This window comes from Tenrec ecaudatus, chromosome 6 (assembly GCF_050624435.1).
Source record: "Tenrec ecaudatus isolate mTenEca1 chromosome 6, mTenEca1.hap1, whole genome shotgun sequence".
Lineage (NCBI taxonomy): Eukaryota > Metazoa > Chordata > Mammalia > Afrosoricida > Tenrecidae > Tenrec > Tenrec ecaudatus.
The window spans coordinates 101,629,802-101,655,248 of record NC_134535.1 but is presented as its reverse complement, the minus strand read 5'-3'; the positions used below and the strand labels follow the sequence as shown (position 1 = coordinate 101,655,248).

Sequence of the window (25,447 nt, the reverse complement as noted above, 5' to 3'; positions counted from 1 at the left end):
GTCGATTTGGTTAGTACAGTTTGAAAGATTTTAAGTTCTAGTTCTATGCAATATTGTTATTTTAAATACTTCTTTTATAAGAATTCTGTTAATATTTGTGGCCCTATATTTTATTTTAATTCACTCTTTTATGTTGATGCTGAATGACTAAATGCATTGTCATTCACATCTTTTATTTCTAATGGAAATCAATTTTTAGAAATGTGTTTAAAGATATTTTTCAGAACCATTTTATTGATATATATTTTACATATGATACAATTCAGTGGTTTAAATATATTAAAGGAGTATGCAATCTTTGCTACAGTTAATTTTAGATAAATTTTTTTCTTTCTTGTAGCCATTGTTATTTGTTCCCCCCATCTAGTTACTGTCTCTCAACCTCATTAGTTATCCAGGATTTTATATTTAAAAATCATGCACACACAAAAAAACCAAAAACCTCCACCAGCAACAACAAAATAAACTTCAACCCACCAGAAAGCAGAAACTAAAACTACAATAAATTAAAAGTGGGTCAAAAGGGAAAACAAATGGTAAAATGTTACATCTTAAGCTCTCTGCAGTAATCCATTTGCACTCTGTGTGAGGACAAAACTATTCACTGATCTGATGCGTGGTCTGAAGAAGTTCAGTGTAGACTTGGATGATGTGCGGACTCTAATCTGCACATGGATCTTGGGCTTTCACTGCCATCCATAGCTTTCTGCAAACCAAATGCTCAGAATTTAAGCTCTAATACAGTTTCGTCCTCTGGTTCCAAATTTTATTATTTCTGATTCAAAATGTGTTTAATATTTAAACATTACAAAACAAAACATTAAGAAATATTAAAAAAGCAAAACATTAAAAACAAAACCAAAAACGTTTAAAATTTTTAAATGCTTCATAACTGAACAATGGCATTTTGTTCATTCAACAATCAAAATATTAAAGTTCATTTTATAGCATAAGTCAAGTCTGTATTTTATTCCAATAGATTCATAGCACTTCCTTTCGTTTGAGCTGATTTTTCCAGAACAGTCTATCATGTAAGGGCTGGAAATGTCTGGAAAGTGACCATTGAAACTACATTCCAGTTCATTAACTGGTTTTATTTATTTCCAGCTATTTGTAACTTGCTAACTCAGGTATATATTTTAGTAGAAGTGGGATCAGTCCTGTGTCTGTATTTTCATGGGCAATATGTTTTCAAATAAGTTTTCCATCCTTCTAATCCTTTAATCAGCCAATTATTTTGGAAAAATGCTTCACATGTTTGACAATAGACTTATACATTCAAGTATGGATTTCATTGTGTGTAAGTGTGCTTTTAAAGTGCAACTGGGAAATAATTGCAGGTAGACCCTGACTTGCAGTGTTCTTGTTACAACAAACATAACTTTTGTTGGGTGTTAGGATTTGGTATATTTTACCCAATAGAAAGATGTTGCAACATATAATTTGGTAATGTTATCATGCTTAGATGTTCACTCCCATATGATTTCCTATTCAAAGCATTGCTTGATTTGTATACTGTTGCTTTGTTTTCCTCTGTCTTGTTTTTGTGCATAATATTATCTCCACAGGTCTGTCTAAATAAGATAGGCTGGATGAACTATCTGGAGGAAAAACAATGGGACTGACAGTTCAGGGGGACTTGGGATAGGGGGAGGTGGGGGGTAAGGAAGTGGTGTTAACTAACCCAGGGACAAGGGAACAACATGGGATCCAAATTGGTGGTGAGGGGGGAGTGGCAGGCCTGGTAGGGAATGATCAAGGGTAAGGTAATGTAAAGAAGAGGTATAGCTGTAACCGAGGTGGGCATGAAGCATGATAGTGGGGCAGGAGAAAAGTTCAGGGAAATAAAGGCAAGAGCTAGGAGGCAAAGGGCATTTATAGAGGTCTAGATAAAGACATGTACATGCAAATATATATGTGAGGATGGGGAAATAGATCTATGTGCCTATATTTATAGGTTTAGTATTAAGGTGGCGGAAGGACCTTGGGCCTCTGCTCAAGCACTCCCTCAATGTATGAATACTTTCTTCTATTAAATTGGCATTTTATGATGCTCACCCTCCCAACACAACTGCTGAAGCCAAAGCGAGTGAACAAGTAAATGTGGGGAAGAAAGCTGATGGTGCCCAGCTATCAAAAGAGATAGCATCTGAGGTCTTAAAGACTTGAAGATAAACAAGCGGCCATCTAGCTCAGAAGAAACAAAGCCCACATGGAAGAACACACCAGCCTGTGTGATCACATGGTTCTGAAGGGATCAGTTATCAGGCATCAAAGAACAAAAAATCATATCATTGGGTGCACACCTCCATGATACGATCGCTGAGGACAAATGGGTGCATAAGCAAAGGTGGCGAAGAAAGCTGATGGTGCCCGGCTATCAAAAGAGATAGTGTCTTCTGGGGTCTTAAAGACTTGAAGGCGAACAAGCAGCCATCTAGCTCAGAAGCAACAAAGCCCACATGGAAGAAGCACACGAGCCTGTGCGATCACGAGGTGTCAAAGGGATCAGGTATAAGGCATCATCCAAAAAAAAAACAAACATCTTACCATAGTGAATGAACGGGTAAGTGCAGAGTGGAGACCCAAAGCCCATTTGTTGGCCACTGGAGATCCCCTCACAGAGGGGTCTAGGAGAGGAGATGGGTCAGTCAGGGTGCGATGTAGTACCGATGAAGAATACGGCTTTCCTCGAGTTCCTAAATGCTTTCCTCCACCGCCCCCCACTACCAGGATCCGAATTCTACCTTGCAAGCCTGGATGGAGCGTAGGTTGTATACTGGTGCAGATGGGAGCTGGAGGCACAGGGAATCCAGGGTCGATGATACCTTAAGGACCAGGGATGTGAGGGGCGATACTGGGAGGGTAGAGGGTGTGTGGGTTGGAAAGGGGGAACCGATTACAAGGATCTACATGTGACCTCCTCCCTGGGGGATGGACAACAGAAAAGGGGTGAAGGGAGACACTGGATAGGGCAAGATATGAGAAAATAATAATTTATAAATTATCAAGGGCTCATGAGGGAGGGGGGAGCGGGGAGGGAGGGAAAAAGAGATTTGATGCAAAGGGCTTAAGTGGAGAGCAAATGCTTTGAAAATGTTTAGGGCAAAGAATGTACAGATGTGCTTTATACAATTGATGTATGTACATGTATGGATTGTGATAAGAGTTGTATGAGTCCCTAATAAAATATTTTTAAAGGGCATTACTAATGAAAGCTTTAAAGAATTGGGTGCAACCGCTATAAAAAATATTCTGTCACTTCATCAAAAAATGGGAAGAGATGGCTGCTTGTTTACCTGCAAGACTTTTAAGACCCCAGACAATACAAATCTGGCTAGACCAGAGGATGTACTTTGGTACAGATAGAAACTGGAAACAGGGAATCCAGGGCAGGTGGATGATTCCTTCAGCACCAGTGGTGAGAATGGTGATACCGGGAGGGTGGTGGGACACTGGGGTAGAAAAGGGGAACTGATTACAAGGATCTCCATAAAACCTCCTCCCTGGGGGATGGACAACAGAAAAGTGGGTGAAGGAAGATGTCAGACAAAACAATAATAGCTTATAAATTATCAAGGTTTCATGAAGGGGGGAGCAGGGAGAGAGGGGAAAATGAGATGATATCAGATCAAGTCGAAAGCAAATGTTTTGAGAATGATGAGGGCAGCAAATGTACAAATGTGCTTTATACAATGGAGGGATGGATGGATTGTTTAAGAGCTGTAAGAGCCCTCGATAAAATGTTCAAAAGAAAAAAGGACAAATATTGTATGAGACCGCTATTACAAAAGTTAAGAAAAGGTTTGCACACTAAAATAAACATTATGGGATGGTTACTACCAGGGCAGCAGGGGAAGTCCCTGGCTAGAATGCAGATAGGTGTTAACTTGGGTGAAGAGGAAGGCAGTACATTAAGAGAGAGGTTGGCAAAAAAAGATGGAGTCAAAGTCAAACACGGAGAGGAAGGCAAGAGTTAAAGGCACCTGAGGAAAATACTTTCATATAAACAATCCTGCGTTCACAGGTGATCTCGGAGCAGATGTACACCTAGTAGGCTAACAGGTGTGGGAGGGAGCGTGTGAGTATGCCCTTGAACATATTATAGATTTGACAAAGACATTGTACATGGGTACGTATCTTTGATGCAAACATATCCAGCAACAATCACACCATACTGGGGGCAAAGTTATGTAAGCTGCCTGGCTGTAACCAGATATCTTGCTGGAATGAATCCCTGGACCTGTGGTCAGTATAATAGTCTCAGAGACATCAAGGCCAATTGCCATAACATATTCTTCAAGGACAATGTTTACATATTCTAATTTGGTGATTAATGAGTGGGATCCCAAAAGCTCATGAGCAGCCACATAAGCTGCAGTTAGAGGTCTCTCCCTGTGTGAAGGAAATGATGATGATGATGATGATGATGAAAATCAAAGTGGAAATGATTAGTCCAGTGAGCTAATGGACCATGTCAGTAGCAATCTCCATGACCCCAAGAATCAGAAGAACTAGATGGTGTCAGTCTACCATTACCCTTTGCTCTGAAAGGTCCTGCATAGAGTGGGAGAAAAAGGGGGAACAGAACTCAAAATCATAGAAGAGACCAGGATGCCATAGGGCAGCGGTTCTCCACCTTCCTAATGCCGCAACCCTTTCATACAGTTCCTCATGTGTGGTGACCCCCGGCCATAAAATTATTTTCATTGCTACTTCATAACTCTAATTTTGCTACTGTTAGGAATCATTGTGTAAATATCTGATGTGCAGGACGTATTTTCATTGTTACAAATTGAACATAATTAAACATCAAGCATAGTGATTAATCACAACACAATGTAATTATATATTGTGAAATATTTATATGTTTTCCAATGGTCTTAGGCGACCCCTGTGAAAGGGTTGTTCGACCCCCAAGGGATCGTGACCCACAGGTTGAGAACCACTGCTATAGAGCCCTATATAGTATTACTGGTAAGCTAGAGACTGGTGCATATTGAAAATATCGTCTTTAGTCACCTTTCCAAGTCTAGAACTGACTCAATTTAACATCAAGCAACAGATAAGTTAATAAGAGGAATAATACCCCCAGTGAGGTATGTACACCACTGTCAACGAGTTGAGACCAAAAGGGAAATATTTACCTCCTAAAAGAGGTATTTAACCTATAGCAGAACTGACTTACGCTGAAGGCTTTGAAACAAAATGCTGTTGTAGAAATGTGATATATAGGTACTAGGCAATAAAATAATTAGATTTTATTTTTTGCTTGTTTTAATGATTTAGAATTAGGAATATGAAGTCACCCTTAGATCTATTTTTAAAAGTATTTCAGTATTAAAACTAGAGAAATATGAATAGAGAGTACATGCAGACTTCACACGTGTTTGTCTAAATCCTAATCTTGGAAGAGGTGGTGGATATACTCAACGGTGTGACGCAGTTGTTCCCCATCCAGCAGTCATGCATGTGGAAGAAAGATTTATTTATCTTCTTTCCCTAACAAGCATATTGAAAAAATAATCTCTCCTAAGTAAAGGAGAAAGAAAGCAAAAAAGCATATTACCACTTAATCCACAGTATTAACAAAATCTACATTGTTTACTCTTTAAAGATGGTTCTGGAAATATCTACTTAGATATGACCATACCCCTTTTAATGCAGTTTAATAAACAAGCCTTCCAGAAGACATGCTGTATAAATCACTCAGAATGGATCATCTTAATTTATATTATCAGTTTGTTCATATATTCTCCTTGTAGGCCTCTAGCAGCATGTCTGACACAGAGATGTGGGGATCTCAGTCATAACTAATTTCTCTTATGCATGATTTTTTATCTATATGCATCTATAATATTACTTTGTTGATCTGAGGTAGCAATGGAGAAAATGTAATCATCTTTCGTTGATGTTAGCATATGAGAAATGGAGGCAGAGGACACCGTACTGAATAGTTTTTGTACTGTGTGCAGATTGAATACAGATGCATTATACATTCAATTTCTTATTACCAAATTTTATTAATTTGTTAAAGCTTATTACCAAAATTTGTATATTATAAACACCGTGGGTTTGTATATGTGTCTACACACACACACATGCACACACCCAGAGTAAATGCAGTGCTGTTTATTTTCTTACTCCCTTCCACACTTGTACATACTTAAATGCTTCCATTTCTCTGCTATTGTAAATAATTTATATTTATGAGTCATTATTTTTACCGCTGTCTTAGAATCCTATGAAACTCTTTGTAAGTCTCCATCTCAATTCCCTGCACATATGCCAACTGCGACCCAAACGACATGCTTTGCTGCCTGTACTGATAATCATTACTCTGTCACATCAGTTCCTGCCATATTTCTTTGTGCGGAAAAATTCAATATTTTCCTACTACCACATATTACACTTGATCATATGTTTCTTTCCATATTCTGTTTTTTTCTCATTTACTAGATTATAATCACATCTAATATATCAGGTTTTAATTTTTTTTTGCAGCATGCAATGTCTGGATATTGAAAGTACCACAATGTATTGTCTCACTGGTAAGCAGACTATTTTCATTTCTCCTATAAGCTGCATCAAGCATCCCAGATAAAAAAATTCTTGCATTTGTGCCAATCGTCTATAAAGCAGAATCACTAGTCCATGAAACATTCACATTTAAAGCTGACAGCCTTATTTTTCAATATGCCAATTTTTACCTACCAAGCGGAGTTTTTAATTCAGAAATATGTTGAGTCTTAAACATTCATGTTTCCAACTCAGAAATTTTACTTTGAGAAAAGTTATCTTAAAGCAATTCTAGACATAGAGAAGAATATATGCAAGGATAGTGAATTTAGATCTAAGATTAAAATGAAACAAATGATATTCATAAGAATTATGGAAAGGTTTCAATTTTGCCAATAAAATGATATATTCTCTTAAGAACAAATTTTATTTTGTTGTTATTGAGAGTATATATAGAAAAATATATGCCAATTCATAAAATTCTACATATTCAATTTAATAACATTCTTCAAATTGTATAACAATTTTCACTGTCCACTCTGACTTGTTCCTAGCCCACTAACAAAACTTCTCTCTGAAATTCTTCTTTAATCTTCTGGGTTATAGTTATTGATTTGCTCCTAGATGGAGAGCTCTTAATGAGCAGAATGGTCATAGTAGACATTTCTTACTAGTTATGCTAAACTATTGTTTGGCTTTTATAAGACTCGGTTTTTAAAATTTTTAAAGTTTTATTTCAGTTCAAGACGTTCAGGAATTCATACAACCTGGAATGGCTCCTGGAAGTCCATGAGAATTTAGCATTCTGTTCCCCTTTTCATCAGTATCCTTTTTAGAATCTGGTCAAAAGATGAAGTATTGGTAGCTGGGCACCATCCAGTTCTTCTGATCTCATGACAAGAGGCTGTTGTTCATGGAGGCGATTAGCCACATCACCCATATCCTCCCCTTATTCCTGCCTCTGCTTTTCCCACTGTTGTTCCAGGTGAAGAGAGACCAATTGTGGTACCTTGGACTGTTATTTGTAAACTTTTAGGGCCTTACACACCATACAGCAAACTAAGAGTTATAACAGAGGCTCTAAACATACTATTAAGCCAGTTACTGGCTTAATATGACTCTAAAGCTTTGTGATAGGTAGGTTTATTGTACCAACCTGGCCAGTAAGAACATGTGGGATTGATAAGGTTGTAATTTGATTGGAGGGCAAAGAGATGAATGACTCTGCAAAGCCCCCCCCCCCACCCAGCCCCCTCTCTCTTGCTCTCTGGTGATCCAAGTGTGCTTTAGCAACCTGCGAGCTATACTACCTGTGGGCCTGTTGTGGATCATGTCGTTAGAGTTTGAGGTTCCTTCAAGACCTGCTTTGTCACTGCTGGTGTGTACATCGCTTGACCTTGAGGCTGGTGGATTCCATGCCTTGCATTGCTTGCATTTGATATCCCATCTGGGCCTGCTTCCCTAAGCTCCTAAGCTACTCACTGTTGGTGACCCACCCTGCTGCTTCCTGCCTGCGGGCAGATTTTGCTTGCCTTGACCCAGGGAGGACTCTGCAGTGTGCTTCCTTGACCTTGGACCCTCAGCCGCCCAGGGAGTTGAAGGACTTTCACTATATTAACTGTTCCATGGAAGTGAGTTGAACTGAGCCCTCTGTACTGCTATGTGGACTAATTAGCTGTTTATTCCTTCTCGCTGTATAAACATTATATATATAAAATCATAAGTGTTCTGGTTTTGTTTCTCTGGAGAACCCTGCCTAACACAACCTCTAAATTTTTAAATCAAATTCCATGACATTTTTGGTTGTACAAAGCCTCAAAAATTACTCTTTTATGGTTGCTGCTGTAAACCTGTCACACAACTTTTGCCAACTCAAGTAATTCCAATAAGTAGCTGTGTGATACTATCCTTCGTCAATGTGATATTTCCATACCCTTAATCTCCCCTCCTCTCACCCTAGTTTTCTATACTTTTGTCTTTTCTTGTTTTTGGTATAAGTGAAACCACACACCCACACAAACTCTTCGCCATTTATTCTGACTCACACTGACTCTAGAATAGAGTAGAATTTCTATTTGGGTTTCTTAGACTTTCAAAATCTTTACAGGAGCAGAAGCTTTATCTTTCTCCCATGGAACGACTGGTGGGCTGAAACTGCTGATCTAGAAGCTAGCCACTCAGTGCATAGCCTACTATCACACTTAAGCTCCTTTGCTATAAGTAAGTTAATGCAATGTGCTTCCTTTTGTGAATGGTTTCTTTTACTCAACCCCTTGTCTTGTCAGCTCCATCTACATTGGAGCATGTATCATCTCTCCTACTGCATGAGTAAGTAGTTCATTGAATATACAGACCACATTTTGTATATGCACTCATCTGCTGATCAGCATTTAATTTGTTTCTACTTTTATGCTATTGTATGTCTTCAGAGTCTTCAGTAATCTAGGGTTGTTATTAGTGGGAATGTACTCCATGAGAGTAGATTTAATAATATGAAATAATGCTGATAATTTTCAGTGAAAACATGGAAGAGATGAAGACTTACAATAGATATATTATTGCAATTATTTAAATACCCACAAACACAGTTAGTTGTATGAAAAAGACAAGAGAAAATATATTTATAGGATGCAAAAGGTGTAGTGGTGGGGTCGGGGGACAAGAATCATAGGTAGAATGTTTATTGTTTTTAATGGGGAAAATGACAATCCTGTAAAAGAAAAATGAATGGGTACAGATAAAGTTGTTACTAAATGTGTAAAGAGAAAAAAAACAGAAAATATCAGGTTATTGTTAATAACCATTGATGCCAAATGGAGATCAAAGTTATTCTTGGACAACTGGAAAAGAAGAGAGGCAGAAGGGTCAACACAGAGGCAGGGCCGAAGGGAAGGTACAGCTGTACTATCTACCATGGGGGAAGGAGTCACACAAGCTTGCGCTCTGGAGTGCTGAAGGCTACTGAGAATGGAAATACCAGTGTTCTGAGAGTACTGAACCTCATTAGGGAGCTCTCTCTCTCTCTCTCTCTCTCTCTCTCTCTCTCTCTCTCTCTCTCTCTCTCTCTCTCTCTCTCTCTCGAACAGTTTTTTTGGCTCATAATCCACATATCATACAATTCAATTATATCAAGAAAAGCTGTATAATCATTACTATATTCAATTTTAGAGCATTTTCTTCTTTCTTGTATTGATTGTATTCGCTCCCATTTCCCCCAACCTTCCTGTCATAACCCTAAAAAGGCATTAATCCAGTTACTGTCTCTATCACTGGTTCTTCACCCTAACTGAATATGAAATTTCCAGGGGAACTTCATAAAATAACAAAGCCAGGTCTAGAAAGGTCCAGGATGTAGGATAATACATGGACATCAATTACATTTTATATACATTAAAATCAGACTAAGACTTGTGATCAGTCTAGGGAAAACAAAGTACTACATATAAACTTAATAGTTTTGGATCTATATGCTGACAATTACAAAATGCTGGTAAACAGTGTTAAAGTGTAGTACACACCCATGCACATGTGCACTGAACAAGATGAGTAGGCAAAAGAATACTGATGCCAAGTCTGTTTCCAAGATTGTGATATAATTGGTTCAAATGTACCCTGCTCAAAAGGTCCTGTAAAGCACACCAAGTGCTGATCATTTACAGTCAAGGTTAAGACACATACTTCTTGATGTTATCATTGATACAGTTTTTTTTAATCACAGAAAACAAATAGTGGATTGAATCCTGATGGGATTTGCATGAAAGGCAGAAAGGGAACAAGAAAGAGGAGCCCTTGAAGAATGTAGAAACCTGGAGAGAGCTTGAGTAACGTAGAAAGCTATTCTTTATAAAGGAATGCACATGAGACCAGGCCTTACTCATCCACAGAGTTAAATTAAGAGACAAAGTAGGAACCACGAATAGAGACCTGGAACACAAACACAGACAGTGGTGGTTCCCATACGAGACAGGAGCTTAGACCTCCTCTCACGTAATGAAGTTGTAAGCTGTTTTACAGACACTGCCTCAGAGACTGAACATCATTGCCATCTGTGGACTATGTCTTGCTCTTGGGACTATATTCCCTGGAATCCTTTGTACCCAATGTAATCGAAAGGAAACAAAGTATATTTGGACCAAAATTCATTGCATCTCATGTATCCTACAGGAATCTCCCAAGGAACCCTTAAGAAGCTTTGGCATACCGGTGTGAGTGGGGAAACCACGTGTTGGCTGTATTGGTTAGAGACTTCCTTGCTCAGACCTAGGATCCTTTAATAAAATTCTCCAGCATTGCCTCTATGTCCAACCAAAGTAAACCTTTCTCTTGCCAAAAGAGGAGGAGCTAATCCCAGTAAAAATGACATGTTCTCTAATACACTCTCTCACTCTAGGTAGGTACTATCATTCCCTTGCTGCGGATGATAAAACTGAAGCTCGGGGATGTTACATAGCCTGCTCAATATCTCATTGACCTCTTTCTCTACATGACAGAACCAGAATGGATACTTCTTCACTCAACTTTCCTATTACCTTTGCCTTGTTGGGTGCCCATAGGTCTGGTCCCAACGCTCAGTGAGCCTGTGTGCACTCACAAAGGACTTCCACCCCCCTCTCAATTAGTGTGACGTTGGAGCCCAGGGTCGCAGCCACTGTGTCAACCCATCTCTTTGAGGCTCTCGAGTCACCATGAAGGAAGAATAATACCTCACTAAGCCATGAAGGCAAAGCAAACAACATCTGAGGGTTCAAACTCACCTTTACATATTAGGTTACCCTCATAGAACAGGAAGAATCTCAGAAGAATACATAGGACACTGCTAGCCCTTTCTTGGACATCTTTGCTTGACCCAAAAAAAGAAACTTACCTTTTGGAGAAAATAGTTTAGAATGAAAAAAAATCATTTAACTTGAGAAATGTATCACCTTGAAAGCAAGTTGTAAGCTAGAACCTTGGCAAGGTTCAAAATACTAGAGAGTTATGAAAGGGACCTAGTTCAATGGGTTTTTCAGCTGCAACAGTAACAATCTTGATGAGGAGGAAATGGTGAGAAGCCAGGGTGAGGGTACACAGCTTTTGCTTATTTCAGATCATTAGTTTTTATGTTCTCTGAGAGGTAACTTTTTCCTCTTACCAGGTCGTCTGTGACTCAACTTGTCATAAGAAACAGGAGGGGAGAAAATATACCACCTTTAATGATGTCAAAATATATTTTTTAAAATTATCAACAAACATTTTCTAGCCTTTGAAATCTATATTAAAATCTCTACTTTGGATTCTTGGAAAATTGAGATTCCTCATTAGTTACTTTAGTGCTTTAGGACAATTTTAAAGCACCTACTTTTCTACCTTCAAAATAGCAAACAAAGTATGATTTTACTACTCCTTTGACAAGATTCATGATGCCTCAAGGTAGCAACTCTGCACATGATTACAACCTTCTTATGCCAAACCCAAAACAAAATGCATCACCATCAAGTCAATGCCAACTCATGGTGACCCTACAGGATAGGGTAGAACTACCCCTGAGTTTCTGAGGCTGTAACTGTTTGGGGGAGCAGAATGGCGCTGGATGGTGGTTTCTAATGGCTGGTTTGGGGGAGCACAGCCCAGTGCATAACCAGTACGCCACCAGGACAGGAATCCACAATTATTGATGAATGTCTGTTCTAAGTGTTCTGATTTAAAAAAATTGATGTGATAATATTAAAATATCATTGTCTCAGTGTTATAGATAAGGAAAAGAGTCGTTAGTTATTAAAGAAAGACCTATAAGCAGGAAGCAGCTTCTGATGTTAAAAACTAAATCTTGGCGACAAAGCATGGTAGTAGGGCAGGAGGAAAGTCAAGGTAGATGGAGGAAAGAGCTGGGAGTCAAGGGGCATTTATGGAGGTCTGGACAAAGACATGTACATGCAAACATATATAGGAGGATGGGGAAATAGATCGATGTGTCTATATTTATAGGTTAAGTATTAAGGTGGCAGAAGGACCTTGGGCCTCTACTCAAACACTCCCTCAATGCATGAATACCTTCTTTTATTAAATTGGAACTCTATGATGCTCACTCTCCCAACAACTGCTGAAGCCAAAGTGGGTGAACAAGTAAATGTGGTGAAGAAAGCTGATGGTGCCCAGCTATCAAAAGAGATAGTGACTGGGGTCTTACAGGCTTGAAGATAAACAAGCGGCCATCTAGCTCAGAAGCAATAAAGCCCACATGGAAGAACACACCAGCCTGTGTGATCGAGTGGTCCCGAAGGGATCAGTTACCAGGCATCAAAGAACAAAAAATCATATCATTGACTGCACACCTCCATGATAGGATCGCTGAAGACAAATGGGTGCATAAGCAAATGTGGTGAAGAAAGCTGATGGTGCCCGGCTATCAAAAGAGATAGTGTCTGGGGTCTTAAAGGCTTCAATGTGAACAAGCGGCCATCTAGCTCAGAAGCAAAAAAGCCCACATGGAAGAAGCACACCGGCCAGTGTGATCACGAGGTGCCAAGGGACCAGGTATAAGGCATCATGCAAAAAAAAAAAAAAGATATGTGTGTGTATGTATGTGTATATGTGTGTATATGTATATGTATATATGTATATATATATACCATATTAAATGAAGGGGGAAGTGCAGAGTGGAGACCCAAGGCCCAAGTGTCGGCCAATGGAGATCCCCTCATTGAGGGGTTTAGGAGAGGAGATGGGTTAATTAGGGTGCGAGGTAGTACCGATGAAGAACACAGCTTTCCCCCAGATCCTGGATGCTTCCTCCCCCCAACTACCATGATCCGAATTCTACCTTGCAGGGCTGGATAGAACAGAGGCTGTACACTGGTACATATGAGGGTTGGAGGTACAGGGAATCCAGGGTGGATGATACCTTCAGGACCAAGGGTGTGAGGGACGATGCTGGGAGAGTGGAGGGTGAGTGGGTTGGAAAGGAACTGATTACAAGGATCCACATGTGACCTCTTCCCTGGGAGAGGGACAGCAGAGAAGGGGGGGAAGGGAGACCCCGGATAGGGCAAGATATGACAAAATAACGATGTATAAATTACCAAGGGCACAGGAGGGAGGGGGGAAAGGGGAGGGAGGGAAAAAAAAAAAAAGAGGACCTGATGCAAGGGGCGTAAGTGGAGAGCAAATGCTTTGAGAATGATTGGGGCAGGGAATGTATGGATGTGCTTTATACAATTGATGTATGTATATGTATGGATTGTGATAAGAGTTGTATGAGTCCCTAATAAAATGTAAAAAAAGAAAAGAGGAGAAAAAATGATTAGGGCAAAGACTGTACAGATGTGCTTTATACAATTGATGTATGTATATGTATGAACTGTGATAAGAATTGTATGAGCCCCAATAAATTGTTTAAAAAAAAACTAAATATATTCTTGTACTGTGGGGATATCCAGAGTACACCCCCGTGAGCATCCCAGAGCCCCAGCATCACACAGGAACATATTTGAAATTAGTGTGCTGCTGTCAGGACCTGTTGTGTTGACATCAGAGCATTTCCACGCTGTGTTCTGCATGGTGCTGAGCACTGACTAGCCAGGATCATGACATTGCAGGTGCTGTGTGGCCACCAACCATACTGGGCTCCCCAAGCTCTGCTGACAGGGCATGTGGATTTCTTTCAGACTCTTCCATTAGAAATGGGTCAATGACTGGAATTCCACATTTGTTTTGGATTGGCCATCTTCCTGTGATTTTTTCCCCCACTTGCTTACAAATACTCATTAGATAGAAATCTTTATTATATTATTCTTTCATAGGATCGGAACTAGAATTCTTAGCAAGAGGTGAGCATTTTTTCTCTCCTCCCTTTAAAATGAGCAAATCAATTAAGTGAACTGAATCAAAATATTATATATAAGTATATTAATAGTATGTATTATATAAATACATATGTATTTATTATATAAAGATGTATATTATACATTCTAAATGTATTATATAAATTCTAAATTGTGTAATATAATTAAATAGGAAAGCTTTCAACTTATATATAACACATTATATATAAGTATTATATACATTTATAAAAGTCATGGGGTCACTCAGGCTTGTGAGGTATTTGAATATGTATATAACAGCCATTTTTTAGTATTCAATATTCATGCACAGAGAAATAAGGCAGCCTAAGTATCAAGAGTATCACGGGTCTATTTAGAGACCAAGCTGGAAAAATAAAAGAAATGGAGATGAAAGGTGGGTCCATTAGGAGAGCATTTCTAAACAATTCAAGTCTCAGTATAGGGTGATGTGGCTCTGTATGGCTCAAATTAAGGACTGTTTCACAGAGCCCCTTCACTCCCTCACTTAATACAAACAGACATCAAAAAGAACTTATTTGCAAAGTGGCTATTAGAATTCTAACTAGAGTTACATCCTAATCAAGAAAATCTCCCACAAAAAACTTCATTAGATTTTATTGTTTTAATCACAGCTGATGTGATTCTGGCTCTAAAGAAGTTTGGGTGAATAGAAAAATCATTCAGGTTGTTCCTGTTGTATACAGAAAGTTAACACATATTCAACAAAACATTCTCCTTGTGAATGTTATTATCCTTTGTGAACCAGAGGATAACAACTTCATAGAAAAGACGTTGTAATAAGGGCATGGAAACAGACAACTCTACATTTGTTTTAAAATGTGCCAGTTTTAATGTTCATGGAAAATTCAGCTCAACTACCAACTTCAATCTCATGTATTTTAAAGTGGCTTGAAGAGCTTCACTGCGACTCCACAAGTGACTGACTTCGTGTTAGCACTGTTTCTGAAACAAAAATAACGCACATGCACGTCTAAGAACTTTGTTATCTCAGATGATCCTCTCAGACACTACCGAACTCTGGGACTTGACAAGTTATGCGTCAGTATTAGGGCAAAGTGATTTTTGTAAGGTGCCATCAAGTGGCTTCTGATAAAGTGATTCTCTGTGCGACAGAATGAAACCCTGCCATCCTCATACATTCTGCATTTCTGTGTTTGAGTCACATTTTTAAACCATCATGTCAATCCATCTCACGGAATCTCCTCTCTCTCTCTCTCTCTCTCTCTCTCTCTCTCTCTCTCTCTCTCTCTCTCTCTCTCTCTCTCTCTCTCTCTCTCTCTCTTGGCTGACCCTCCAAAAAGCTTTGGTGTGATTCTCCAGGGTCTAGTTCCCCCTGACATGGAGTCAATTCTGACACAGGGTGACTCTAGAGCGCAGGCCACCACTGTCCTGTGGGTTTCTGAGGCTGGGACTGTTGGGAAGTAGCAAGCCCCACCTTTCTCATGTTGAGCAGATGGTGGCTTCGAACTGTTGACCTTGCACAGTTGGCAGCCCAACACATAACCACTTTGCCACCAGGGCTCCTGGCAAGAAGGTATTCACCCATAAAACACTGGTCTCCTAGGTTCCCATTCAGATCTTACATGGTACCTTTTATTGTTTTACATACTTACCCATAATGGGCCATTGTGTCCCAGTGCTGCTTGCTTTTGATTGCGTCTGACTCGTCTCTTCTAATACAAGTTTAAAACCTCTTTCTCCCACAGTCTCATCAGTCTTCAAATACAGAGTCAAGTAAGCACCACTGGAGATCATGTCAGATTCTTCTTTAGAGCCACATACATGAGCTACAGTGTGAGAAATATTTAATAATTACTTCTGCTGAGCCATAGGAAAGGTCAAAGAGGGAGACCTGCTAATATTAACAAAGGAATGACATGCAGGATAGAATCCATAATTTCATTACAATGGAAGGGGAGAGATCTTGAAATATCAAGGGTAAAAATACCTGAGGGGAACTGGAAGTGTAGGGGAGTCAACACTGGACTACTAATCCTGTTAAAATAAATGACTATCAATTAACATCATATCTCCTTCCTCTAGTGGGCCTTCCCTAGGAGTGAGATCCACAATCATGATTTCATCCCAGCAGCATCCAATCCAAAGCAAAGTCTATTTCCTTAGACCTTCTCTACTCAAACCAAAGCTTACTCAATTGCCCATTGTCCCCAATCAGGTCTGGCTTCTCACTCTGCAACAAGCCAGAAACCTAACTTGTTTAATGTCCCAGGGGGTTTTAGTTAAAGGGGGAGTGACAAGAGTTAGGTGCAGGGTCTTATACTATAGAGATTTCATGTTTATCTTAAGGAGATTGAATAACATGACATTCTGGTAGCTTGTCTTCCCCTGCTGTCTAATTACTTTAGAATCCCTAGTTACAAGTAAACTCACTAATAGGTAAAAGTTAGGGAACTCTGGGTAGTCAAAAAATAAAAGCTAAATTTATTGGTGGTATAAACCCTGAAATATCATAGGCCAGGTCAAGGTCCCTGGAAAAGGGCAGGTCCAAAATCCTCTCGTTTGTTTTGCAGTGTTAGCCTGAGTGGCAGAACTGGCTGGAGACAAAAGATGATGTAATACAAGATGACAAAATCTTGGAAAAGTTTTCCTCAGTGAGTCAGTCTCAGAGAAAACATTCCTTGCTACCTGTGTTAGTCTAGGTACTTCAGAGAAACAAATCCACAGAAACTCATGTAAACAGAGAGTTTTATATAAAGGTTAACTGTGCATCAAAAAATATCCCAACCCAGTGCTGCCCAAGCCCACAAGTCCAACATTAACCCTTGCCAACCTGGCACCTGCACATAATTCTTTAGCTTAACAATTGTAATTAAGTAACTCCTACACCTTAACCCTATACTCCTGTGAATTTTTCCCCCATCTATGAAAGTTTGTAAGCCAACCACTTCATGCCTTTATCTCACCCAAATTTGGGTATCCAATTTATATACTGCCCACTTACATCAAGCCAGTTCTCTGAGAAGACAATCATATTTTTCGACATGAAGAGTCTTCATTTCAGTTGGAACCTTGTGAAGTCTGCATCCATAAGCAAAGTCAAATCCGGACAGGCAATCCATAAAGTCAGCAACAATATGCATCAGTTCACAGGCTCAAAATGCTCCAGGTGGTCGGGTTCTGGTCAACAAAATGTGGGCTGCCTCCTCAGGGTACCCATTGGTCGCCTTGCCTTTAAACCATGGGATGTCACCAATACTCAACAAGCCTAGCCCCCTCGTGCTAGGTCATGAACCTTAGACCAGTCAACCCGATCTTGCCTTCTCCTCCCCCCCACCCCTGTAAACCAAGTCCACAGGTGTCAGTGGCCAAACTCAACCCGTCTCTTTTTTGCTGCATTTCTCCCACTTCCACTCAACAAGTAGATCCAGGTGGTGACCTAGCAAGCATTTCAGCCTGCCTACAGGCTCCCTTTAACATTCAGTCCCAGAGGGGAGTTTTCTTCATGGTTCCAGATTTTTTTCCAGCTTCTAGTAAAGACCATTGGTTCCTGAGTACTCCCCAAAGTACTAGGTGGGGCATATCTTTTCAAAGCTTTTTTTACAAACATGGCCTAAACCCATCTAAAGATCAAATTTTAATGGTTGAAGCAAGTGGACTTACAAACTTTCTATTTTCCTATTTCCCATATTTCCCCCAGAAAAACAACTGAGTAAGTAGTGTAGCTTCCTCTGACCTCTGGCTCGACAAAGAAGAAAAACTTCTGTGAGGGAGAGATCAAACTAACATCTATCTTACGATTTGTTTCTCCAGTACCCCACTCAGAAGGTACCATAATGTATGAGAGTTTTATATAAATGCTAACTGTGCATCAAGAAAATATCCCAACCCAGTGCTGCCCAAGCCCACAAGTCCAGCAGTAACCCATGTGTCCAACACCAGTCCACAAAGTCCTCCTCCATCTCACAAAACAGACACAGTGATGCCGACTGCAGGAGGAATGCTGAGTCAATGAATCTGTAAACATCTCAGCACTGTCAGGGGTCTCCACACGGGTGCTCCAGCACCCAGGGCTGCATCAGCGTAGGTCCATGTGGCTTCTCCTTGGGGATGTCTTACAGGAAGTCAGCCTTGCGAGCTGAAGCAGGGAACTGTCTAAGGCAGCTGCACTCTGGTGCGACCATCACAAAGCAAGAGCCCTGCAAACTTGAAAGGCGAGCTTCACCAAGCCATTTATCCCTCTGCCCTTCAATTAATCCCACATGTGTTTATCAGGCAGGTTGGCACAATAAACTAACTCATTACCCAAATATGGGTGACAACACATGTCCAATTTACTCCCAAAATTATTTAAACCAACTGGCTTCTTTCCCTTTTAAAATTTATGATAGTCTAGCTAGTCTAAAACAAATCAAAATCCAAACTCACTGCCATAAAGTCAATTCCAACTCTTAGTAACCCTATAGCTGGGGGTATAACTGCCCCTGTGGGTTTCTGAGACCAATTTTTATGGGAGTAGCAAGCCTCATCTTTCTCCTGCAGATCTGCTGGTAGTTTCGAACTGCAGTCTTTACAAGTTAGCAATGTGTAAGCACACAAATGAAACAAAATGCAAACTCACTACTACTGTGTGTGTGTGTGTGTATTACCAAACCCACTACCACTGAGTCAATGCTGACTCATAGCAACCCTGTAGGACTGAGTAGAAATGACTTTGTGAGTTTCTGAGACAGTAACTCTCTGTGGGACTAGAAAGCCTCCTTTTTCTCCAGAGGAATGGTTGGTGCTTTTGAACTGCTCACCTCTGGTTAGCAATCCCACTCATAACCACTATGACACTAGGGCTCCATAGACCACCTTAATTAGGATAGTAGTAAAATAAAAAATAATTAAACTTGTGTTACCTAAAATATGTTTAGAAAATGAAACCCCTTAAAACATCTGACCTCTGGTGGGGAGGGGAAGCAAATTCACAGTGGCCCCCATGGCAAAAAGGGATAAAAATCACTGGATGACAATTTTTAAAAGCTGGGATTAGAAGTCAGTCTTGTGAGTGTGTGCTCATCCATCTGTCATTTGCTCAATTATACTCTGGTGGAGCATCTGGTTAGAACGCACTAACAACAAAAGTCATTGTTCCCAAGGCAAACAGAGGTCATGCCGGCCTTGCTCATGCATTATGTAAACAGTTGGTCACTTAAAGTAGGTCATTTAAGAAAGGTCAATTTACCAAGGAATCCAGATTTCTGATTTGGTCCATCAAAAACATCAAAGTAATCCCCACAGTTCTGGATTCTTTTCTTATGGAGTCTTTAAGCACTGCCTTCACTCGACTTCCGGATACTGAATAGAAAGCCCAAGTGCAGTTCAGCCGGTTGGGATTCATGTTCAGATGATTGGGAGATGTGATCTCAGCAGAGACATCTGGAATCAAATTTAATTCTACACAGCCTTGTGGCCAAAAAGGAGAACAATGAACACAAGGGAGAACAATGAATACAATGATCAAGATACCAAGCCACTTCTTATGTATGTGTTAGTCTGCAACAAAGTCATTAACATCTATGCCGTAGTGTATTTTTATTCATAATATCAAGAGTTCCTTGGTTGGCTAATACATGGTCTCTTGTGGATATTGACATATGGTTTGGCTGACTTTTTTTGTCTTTTTAAACCCGTTTTTTTTTTCTTTTTGAAAGAAACACTGAAGTTCTTTGACTTCAACTCACAATTGTGAGCTCACTAACTCACTCCATGCCTGAAACTCAACATCATTTGGCTGCCTGTATGCATTACGTCATTTCATTTAAGGTTCGCAATCATTAGAAATAGGTAGTGTTGCCTTCAGGGCACAAAGGAGCGAAGTGGCACATGACAGTGAGTAGCTGTGTCTGAAGTCCTGTAGGCATTTTTTTTAATGTATCCTTCAATATGCCACATTAGGTTGTTCCCTTCACAAAGCCAGTGAAAGATAATGTGAACACTGTGGCATGTGAGCAGAGAACAAAGCCAAGTAGTTTGAGAAGTGGATCAGAGTGCCTGTTAGACTAACTATCTGAGTAAACCGCATGCTCCCAAAGCTAAGTCTCATAAACCTACAAGTCAAATGCTTGATAACTGAAAGATAAGGACATTTGGATCACTCTCAAATAATTGAAGTTAGAAAGAAAATGTTCTGAGAATTATCATGGCAACAAATGTACAAATATGCTTGACACAATGGAAGTATGTTTGGATTGTGATAAGAGTTGTACAAGCCCCCAATAAAAATATTTTAAGAGAGAGAGAGAGAGATCAAAGGACATATTGCATTGGGTAAATCTGTTGCACAAGGCCTTTTTAAAAGTGTTGAAAAGCAAGGAGTTTACTTTGAGGACTAAGGTTCACCTGACCCAAATAATGGTATTTTCCATTGCATCTTATGAATGTGAATCTTATTCATCTTGGATATTGACTAAGGAAGACTATAGAAAAATCCATGCATTTGAATTATGGTCCTGGCAAAGAATATTGACAATATGGTTGACGACCAGAACAACAAACCACTGTTTCTTGGCAGAAGTACAGACAGCATGTTCCTTAGAGGCTAGGATTGTGAGACTTCATCTCACATACTTTGGACACATTATCAGGAGAGACCAGTCCCTGGAGAAGGACGTCAGGCTTGGTAAAGTATAGGAGCACTGTAAAAGAGAAATGCTCTGGAGAAAATGGATTGATCCAGTGGCTGCAATAATGGGCCCCATCATAAGAACAATCATGAGGATACTGCAGAATGACCAGTTTCTCATTTTGTACACAGGGTCTCTACGAGGCAGAACCAATTCAATGACACTTAACAACAATGCTTTATGAACAAGAAAATTCTTGATGAAAAATATGTATGGAGGGCTACAGATCATTCACATGCTCTTTTTCATAGTAAGTATTCCTTCCTTACCTTGTAGTGGTTCCATGAGAAGATCTTGGAATCGGTATGATTCCTGCTGGTTTGGTCAAGACACCATCTTCACAAGTGACTAAAAGCTCTTCCATTGAACTCTCAGTAAATCTGGTTCTTTTACTGCTCTTTGTCCCGAGAAATAATTATAGCAAGGAAGAAAAGGAAATCAGAAAAAAAGACCTTGGTTTTTAAGTGGCTCAATTTATTTTCAGATCAAAGCAATCAGTTCTTCTAATTATTTAGAAAAATAATAATAAGTGTTTGGTTTTGCTGAAAGTCGATCTTAGATATTCAAAGGTACAAAACATATTGGATTATTGTATGCATGATCCTGGAGTCTGTGGAAAGATGGTGGAACAACTATTGATCATGCTTCCTACTTCCTGCCAAATTTCATCCAAAAGTTGGATTCTTTTTAATTCAGTTTCCCAAGGGGAAACATTCATATGTTTCTATTTGGAACTTATTTCAGATTTTTTCAAATGTGAAAGAGACCTACATCTAGAATAATAGGTTCTGAGTTATGCTCTTCTAGACCAAGAAGTGGAATTAGCTTTCAGTTATCTATACTTGACAAGAGACCAATGGCCAGACAAAATTAGATATTCAGAATGTTATCAGAGAGTTTTGAGTTACATAGAATATACATTTGTAATGCTATCATCTAATAAATAGTTTGTTTTGAAAATCATTTTAACTTTTATTATGAAAATATCACCATAAAAAAGCAACCCTGACACAGATGATGAAGTGTTCAGAGCTGAACAGTCTCCTCAGATTTAGAACCAAATCATCTGATTCATAGGAATTACCACTACTGGAGAGGCCCTCTGTGGTGAAATAGCACAATCAGACTCATAAATATGATCTTGAAATGAAAATATACTAACCATGCCCAGAAATCATAATTCTTCATAACTTATGAATTAATAGAGTTATCCACAGAACATTTTCTCTTTGCGACCTGATCAAATCTCAGATCACTTAAAAAGATTTATTTCATGCATAGACTCATTCCCCACAGAAACATAATTTCTTATAAAGTACATGTACATTTAAATATTTCCTCCAAAGAAAAACACTGATTTTTATATTTTATAAGCTCTCACAGAACCCTGGGAACACAGGTGTTAAACCTTGCTGGAAACCAAATATTCATCAGTTCAAAAATAGCAGTTACTCCATGGGAGAACTATATGACGGTCTCACTTCCTTAAACACTTGTTATTGCCATTAGGGATGTTGATGCAGTTTAAACTCTGGGAGACACCATGCAAACAGAATAAAACACTGCCCAGGCCCACACTACCCTCTCAGCTCCTGCTTACATTTGAGGGCCCATTGCTGCAGTAATTCCATCAATCCATTCTGGGGAAGTCATCATTTTTACTGACCTTTACCAAGCAGGATATGTCCTTTAAGACTAAGTCCTCCAGATAACACATCCAAACTAAATGCGAGGATGTCTTTATGCTTGCTTCTAGGGAGCATTCTGGTTGTTCTAATTCTATGACAGATGTGGTCATTCTTCTGGGACTCCACGGTTTAGTCTGGGGGTTTGGCCAACTATGGTTCTCAAGGCGTATGCAGCTCTTTCAGTACATGTGGTGCTGAGTATAATTCAAAGTGAAATAAAATGACCATAGTTACAGTTACAAAAAAATTTAAAGGATATGATTCAGTTGATGATTTCACTCATTTGTGAAAATATCCTACGGCTCTTGAATAATTTTTATGCTATTGTGCGACAGGTACGACTCTTCTATCTCAAAGGTTTGTGATCCCTTGCCAATATTCTTTGCCAACACCCTAATTCAAATTCATTGATTTTTCTTTGATCTTCTTTACTCGTTGTCTTTGTGGGCACATGAGGTAGTTGACACTATCAGGATCACCTTAGTTCTCAAAGTCGTAGCTAAGCTGCCGAATACTTTAAAGACATTTTTAGCAACAAGTTAACTGATGCAATACATTGTTTGATCTCTTGCCTGCTACTTCCATAAATATTAACTGTGTATCTAAGTAAAACAAAAACTTTTATCCCTTTCTCATGATGCTACTTGTTGGTCCAGTTGTGAGGTTTTTTGCTTTCTTTCTGTTGCAATGTAAGGAATTCAAGATGGTGGCAGGTGCAGCTCATCAGCAGTAGGCCTCAAGTCCTTTTCTCCCTCAACAGCATCGTTGCTTGTTAATAAGTCTCCCTCAAACCCCAATACCACATTCTTTCTCTTATAGATCATATTTTTGTCAGCTCACAGATTGAATAAGCCTGGTGAAAAGACACAATCCTGATATATACCTTTCCTAATTTTAAAACGTGCAACATTCCCTTGTTGTGTTGGAACAAACTGCTTCTCAGTATATGTATACATTCTGCAGGAGCACAATTCAGTGCTTTGAAATCCCCATATTTCACAATTTTGTCATAATTATTATGATCCACACAATCAAATGAGTTTGCGTGTTCAATAAAACACATGAAAATATCTTTGTGGTTGTGGTAGTTACATAATTTCATGTCAACTTGAAAATAGATAAAAGTGTAAGGGTGATATTCAATTTGTCAATCAGGTCACAGCCTGCTGGTGCCTCCTTGTGAGCATGGCCTTCTCATAAGGAGAGTCCTGGGAACATCCCCCACCTCTCTCTGCCTTCTGATGGACTTTGGTTGCTGCCTTCTTTCCTGCTGATGGACCCTGGTTGCTGCCCGAGCCCTGGAGATGTTACCACTGCCATTGGATCCACAAGACTTTGCACCCACTGGTCTGTGATATTCCTGCATTCTGCATCTTTGCATGTGGCTGCCTAAGTCTGAAGAGGGACTTGTGGATTAGTGTCAGACTTATGGACTAGTGTCAGACTTATGGACTTGAGTTGGACTGGGCTGGGATGTTTTCTTGATATGTAATTCTTTCTTGAAATAAAGCTCTTTCTTACACATATAATGGTGTTACTGGATTTGTTTTTCTAGTCAACCCAGACTAACACAGTGGTTCTTATTCTCTGCTTTCAATCGATCTGCATCTGATATCAGCAATGATAGCTTGCATTCCACATTCTTTTAAGAATCTTTCTTGAATTCCTGGAAATTTCCTAGCATTGTATTACAATTATTATTTTTTAACTATCCAGTAAAATTTTACTTGTGATAATAATACTATTTGGGGATAATTCTCAAATTCTGTTAGGTCACATTTATTTGGAATGGCATGTACAAAAGGCCTTCAAAATTTTGTGACAAAATGCGATGAAAAGATAGTAGCATTTTCCCAAACTTTATAAAGCCCAGTATGAATGGGTCTCTTACCATCACTTAGGCAGCTTCTAGCGTTGCATCTGTTTCTTGAAACTTCTTGGAGCCTTGTTTTTGTTTTTGTCTTGTTTTTTGACAATGCCTTCAGTGCCGCTGGGATGCCTCCTTTCCAAGCCATCCTTGGTCATGTGCTACCTCCTGCAATGGTTGAAATGTCGATCAATTGTTTTTGGTACTGACTCGTCCATGTTCTCATGCTTCTCACACTCTACATCTTTTCATTGTTCTTTTCACTGTAGAATCCTTCAATGCTGCAACTCGATGACCGAATTCTCTTCAGGTCTTCCAAGTCGAGAAATGCCAAGTGTGTTTTCCCTTTTTGATTTTATAAGGTTCTGTGGGCCTGCTGTGTGTTGAAATCAACTAGTTGATAATGTTCATTGTGGGGAAAAGTCTGAACTATATTTTTATAGAGACCAAACATAGCTCGTACGTGGAAGACACTATACCGAATACCGAAAGCACCTTGTAGATGGGAATGGAATAGCACACTCACAAATGGTGCCGAGCTTGTGAAATCACTGGGTAAAGCCTTATTCCACATACATCATCTATTTTTGCTTTGTTTTAAATAAAATATGTTAAAGAGAAAGAACACAAATTTTTTAAAAACAGTTTCTGTATATTAGGCATAATAAGCACTCTAATGTATGACCTAATAATTGACTCCATTCTAAAATGAGGTGATAGGGCGTGAGAAGTCAAGAAACTTTCCCAAGGTCTGGGAATAGTGGTGGGTGGGGAGCAAGAATCTGGTTCCATTAATCTAATGTCCATCATAGGCTAGTATACCACAGCATTTCCTTGATGGACAGGAGGTCGTAAATTATTTTCATCTTTCTTGTGTCTTTTTTCTACTAGAAAAGCAACCTG

At 39.4% G+C, this 25,447-nt stretch overlaps 1 long non-coding RNA gene across 3 annotated transcripts in view; it reads left to right on the top strand.

The window, feature by feature from the left end:
- LOC142450227 (uncharacterized) overlaps window positions 1–24,172 on the top strand; it is a 41,914-nt gene extending 17,742 nt beyond the window's left edge. For all 3 annotated transcript variants that reach the window (XR_012784924.1, XR_012784923.1, XR_012784922.1), the window contains exons 4-5: window positions 21,121–21,239; window positions 23,833–24,172. This is a non-coding gene — a long non-coding RNA (uncharacterized LOC142450227). The remainder of the gene's footprint in view (window positions 1–21,120; window positions 21,240–23,832) is intronic.
- Window positions 24,173–25,447: the final 1,275 nt, after the last annotated feature.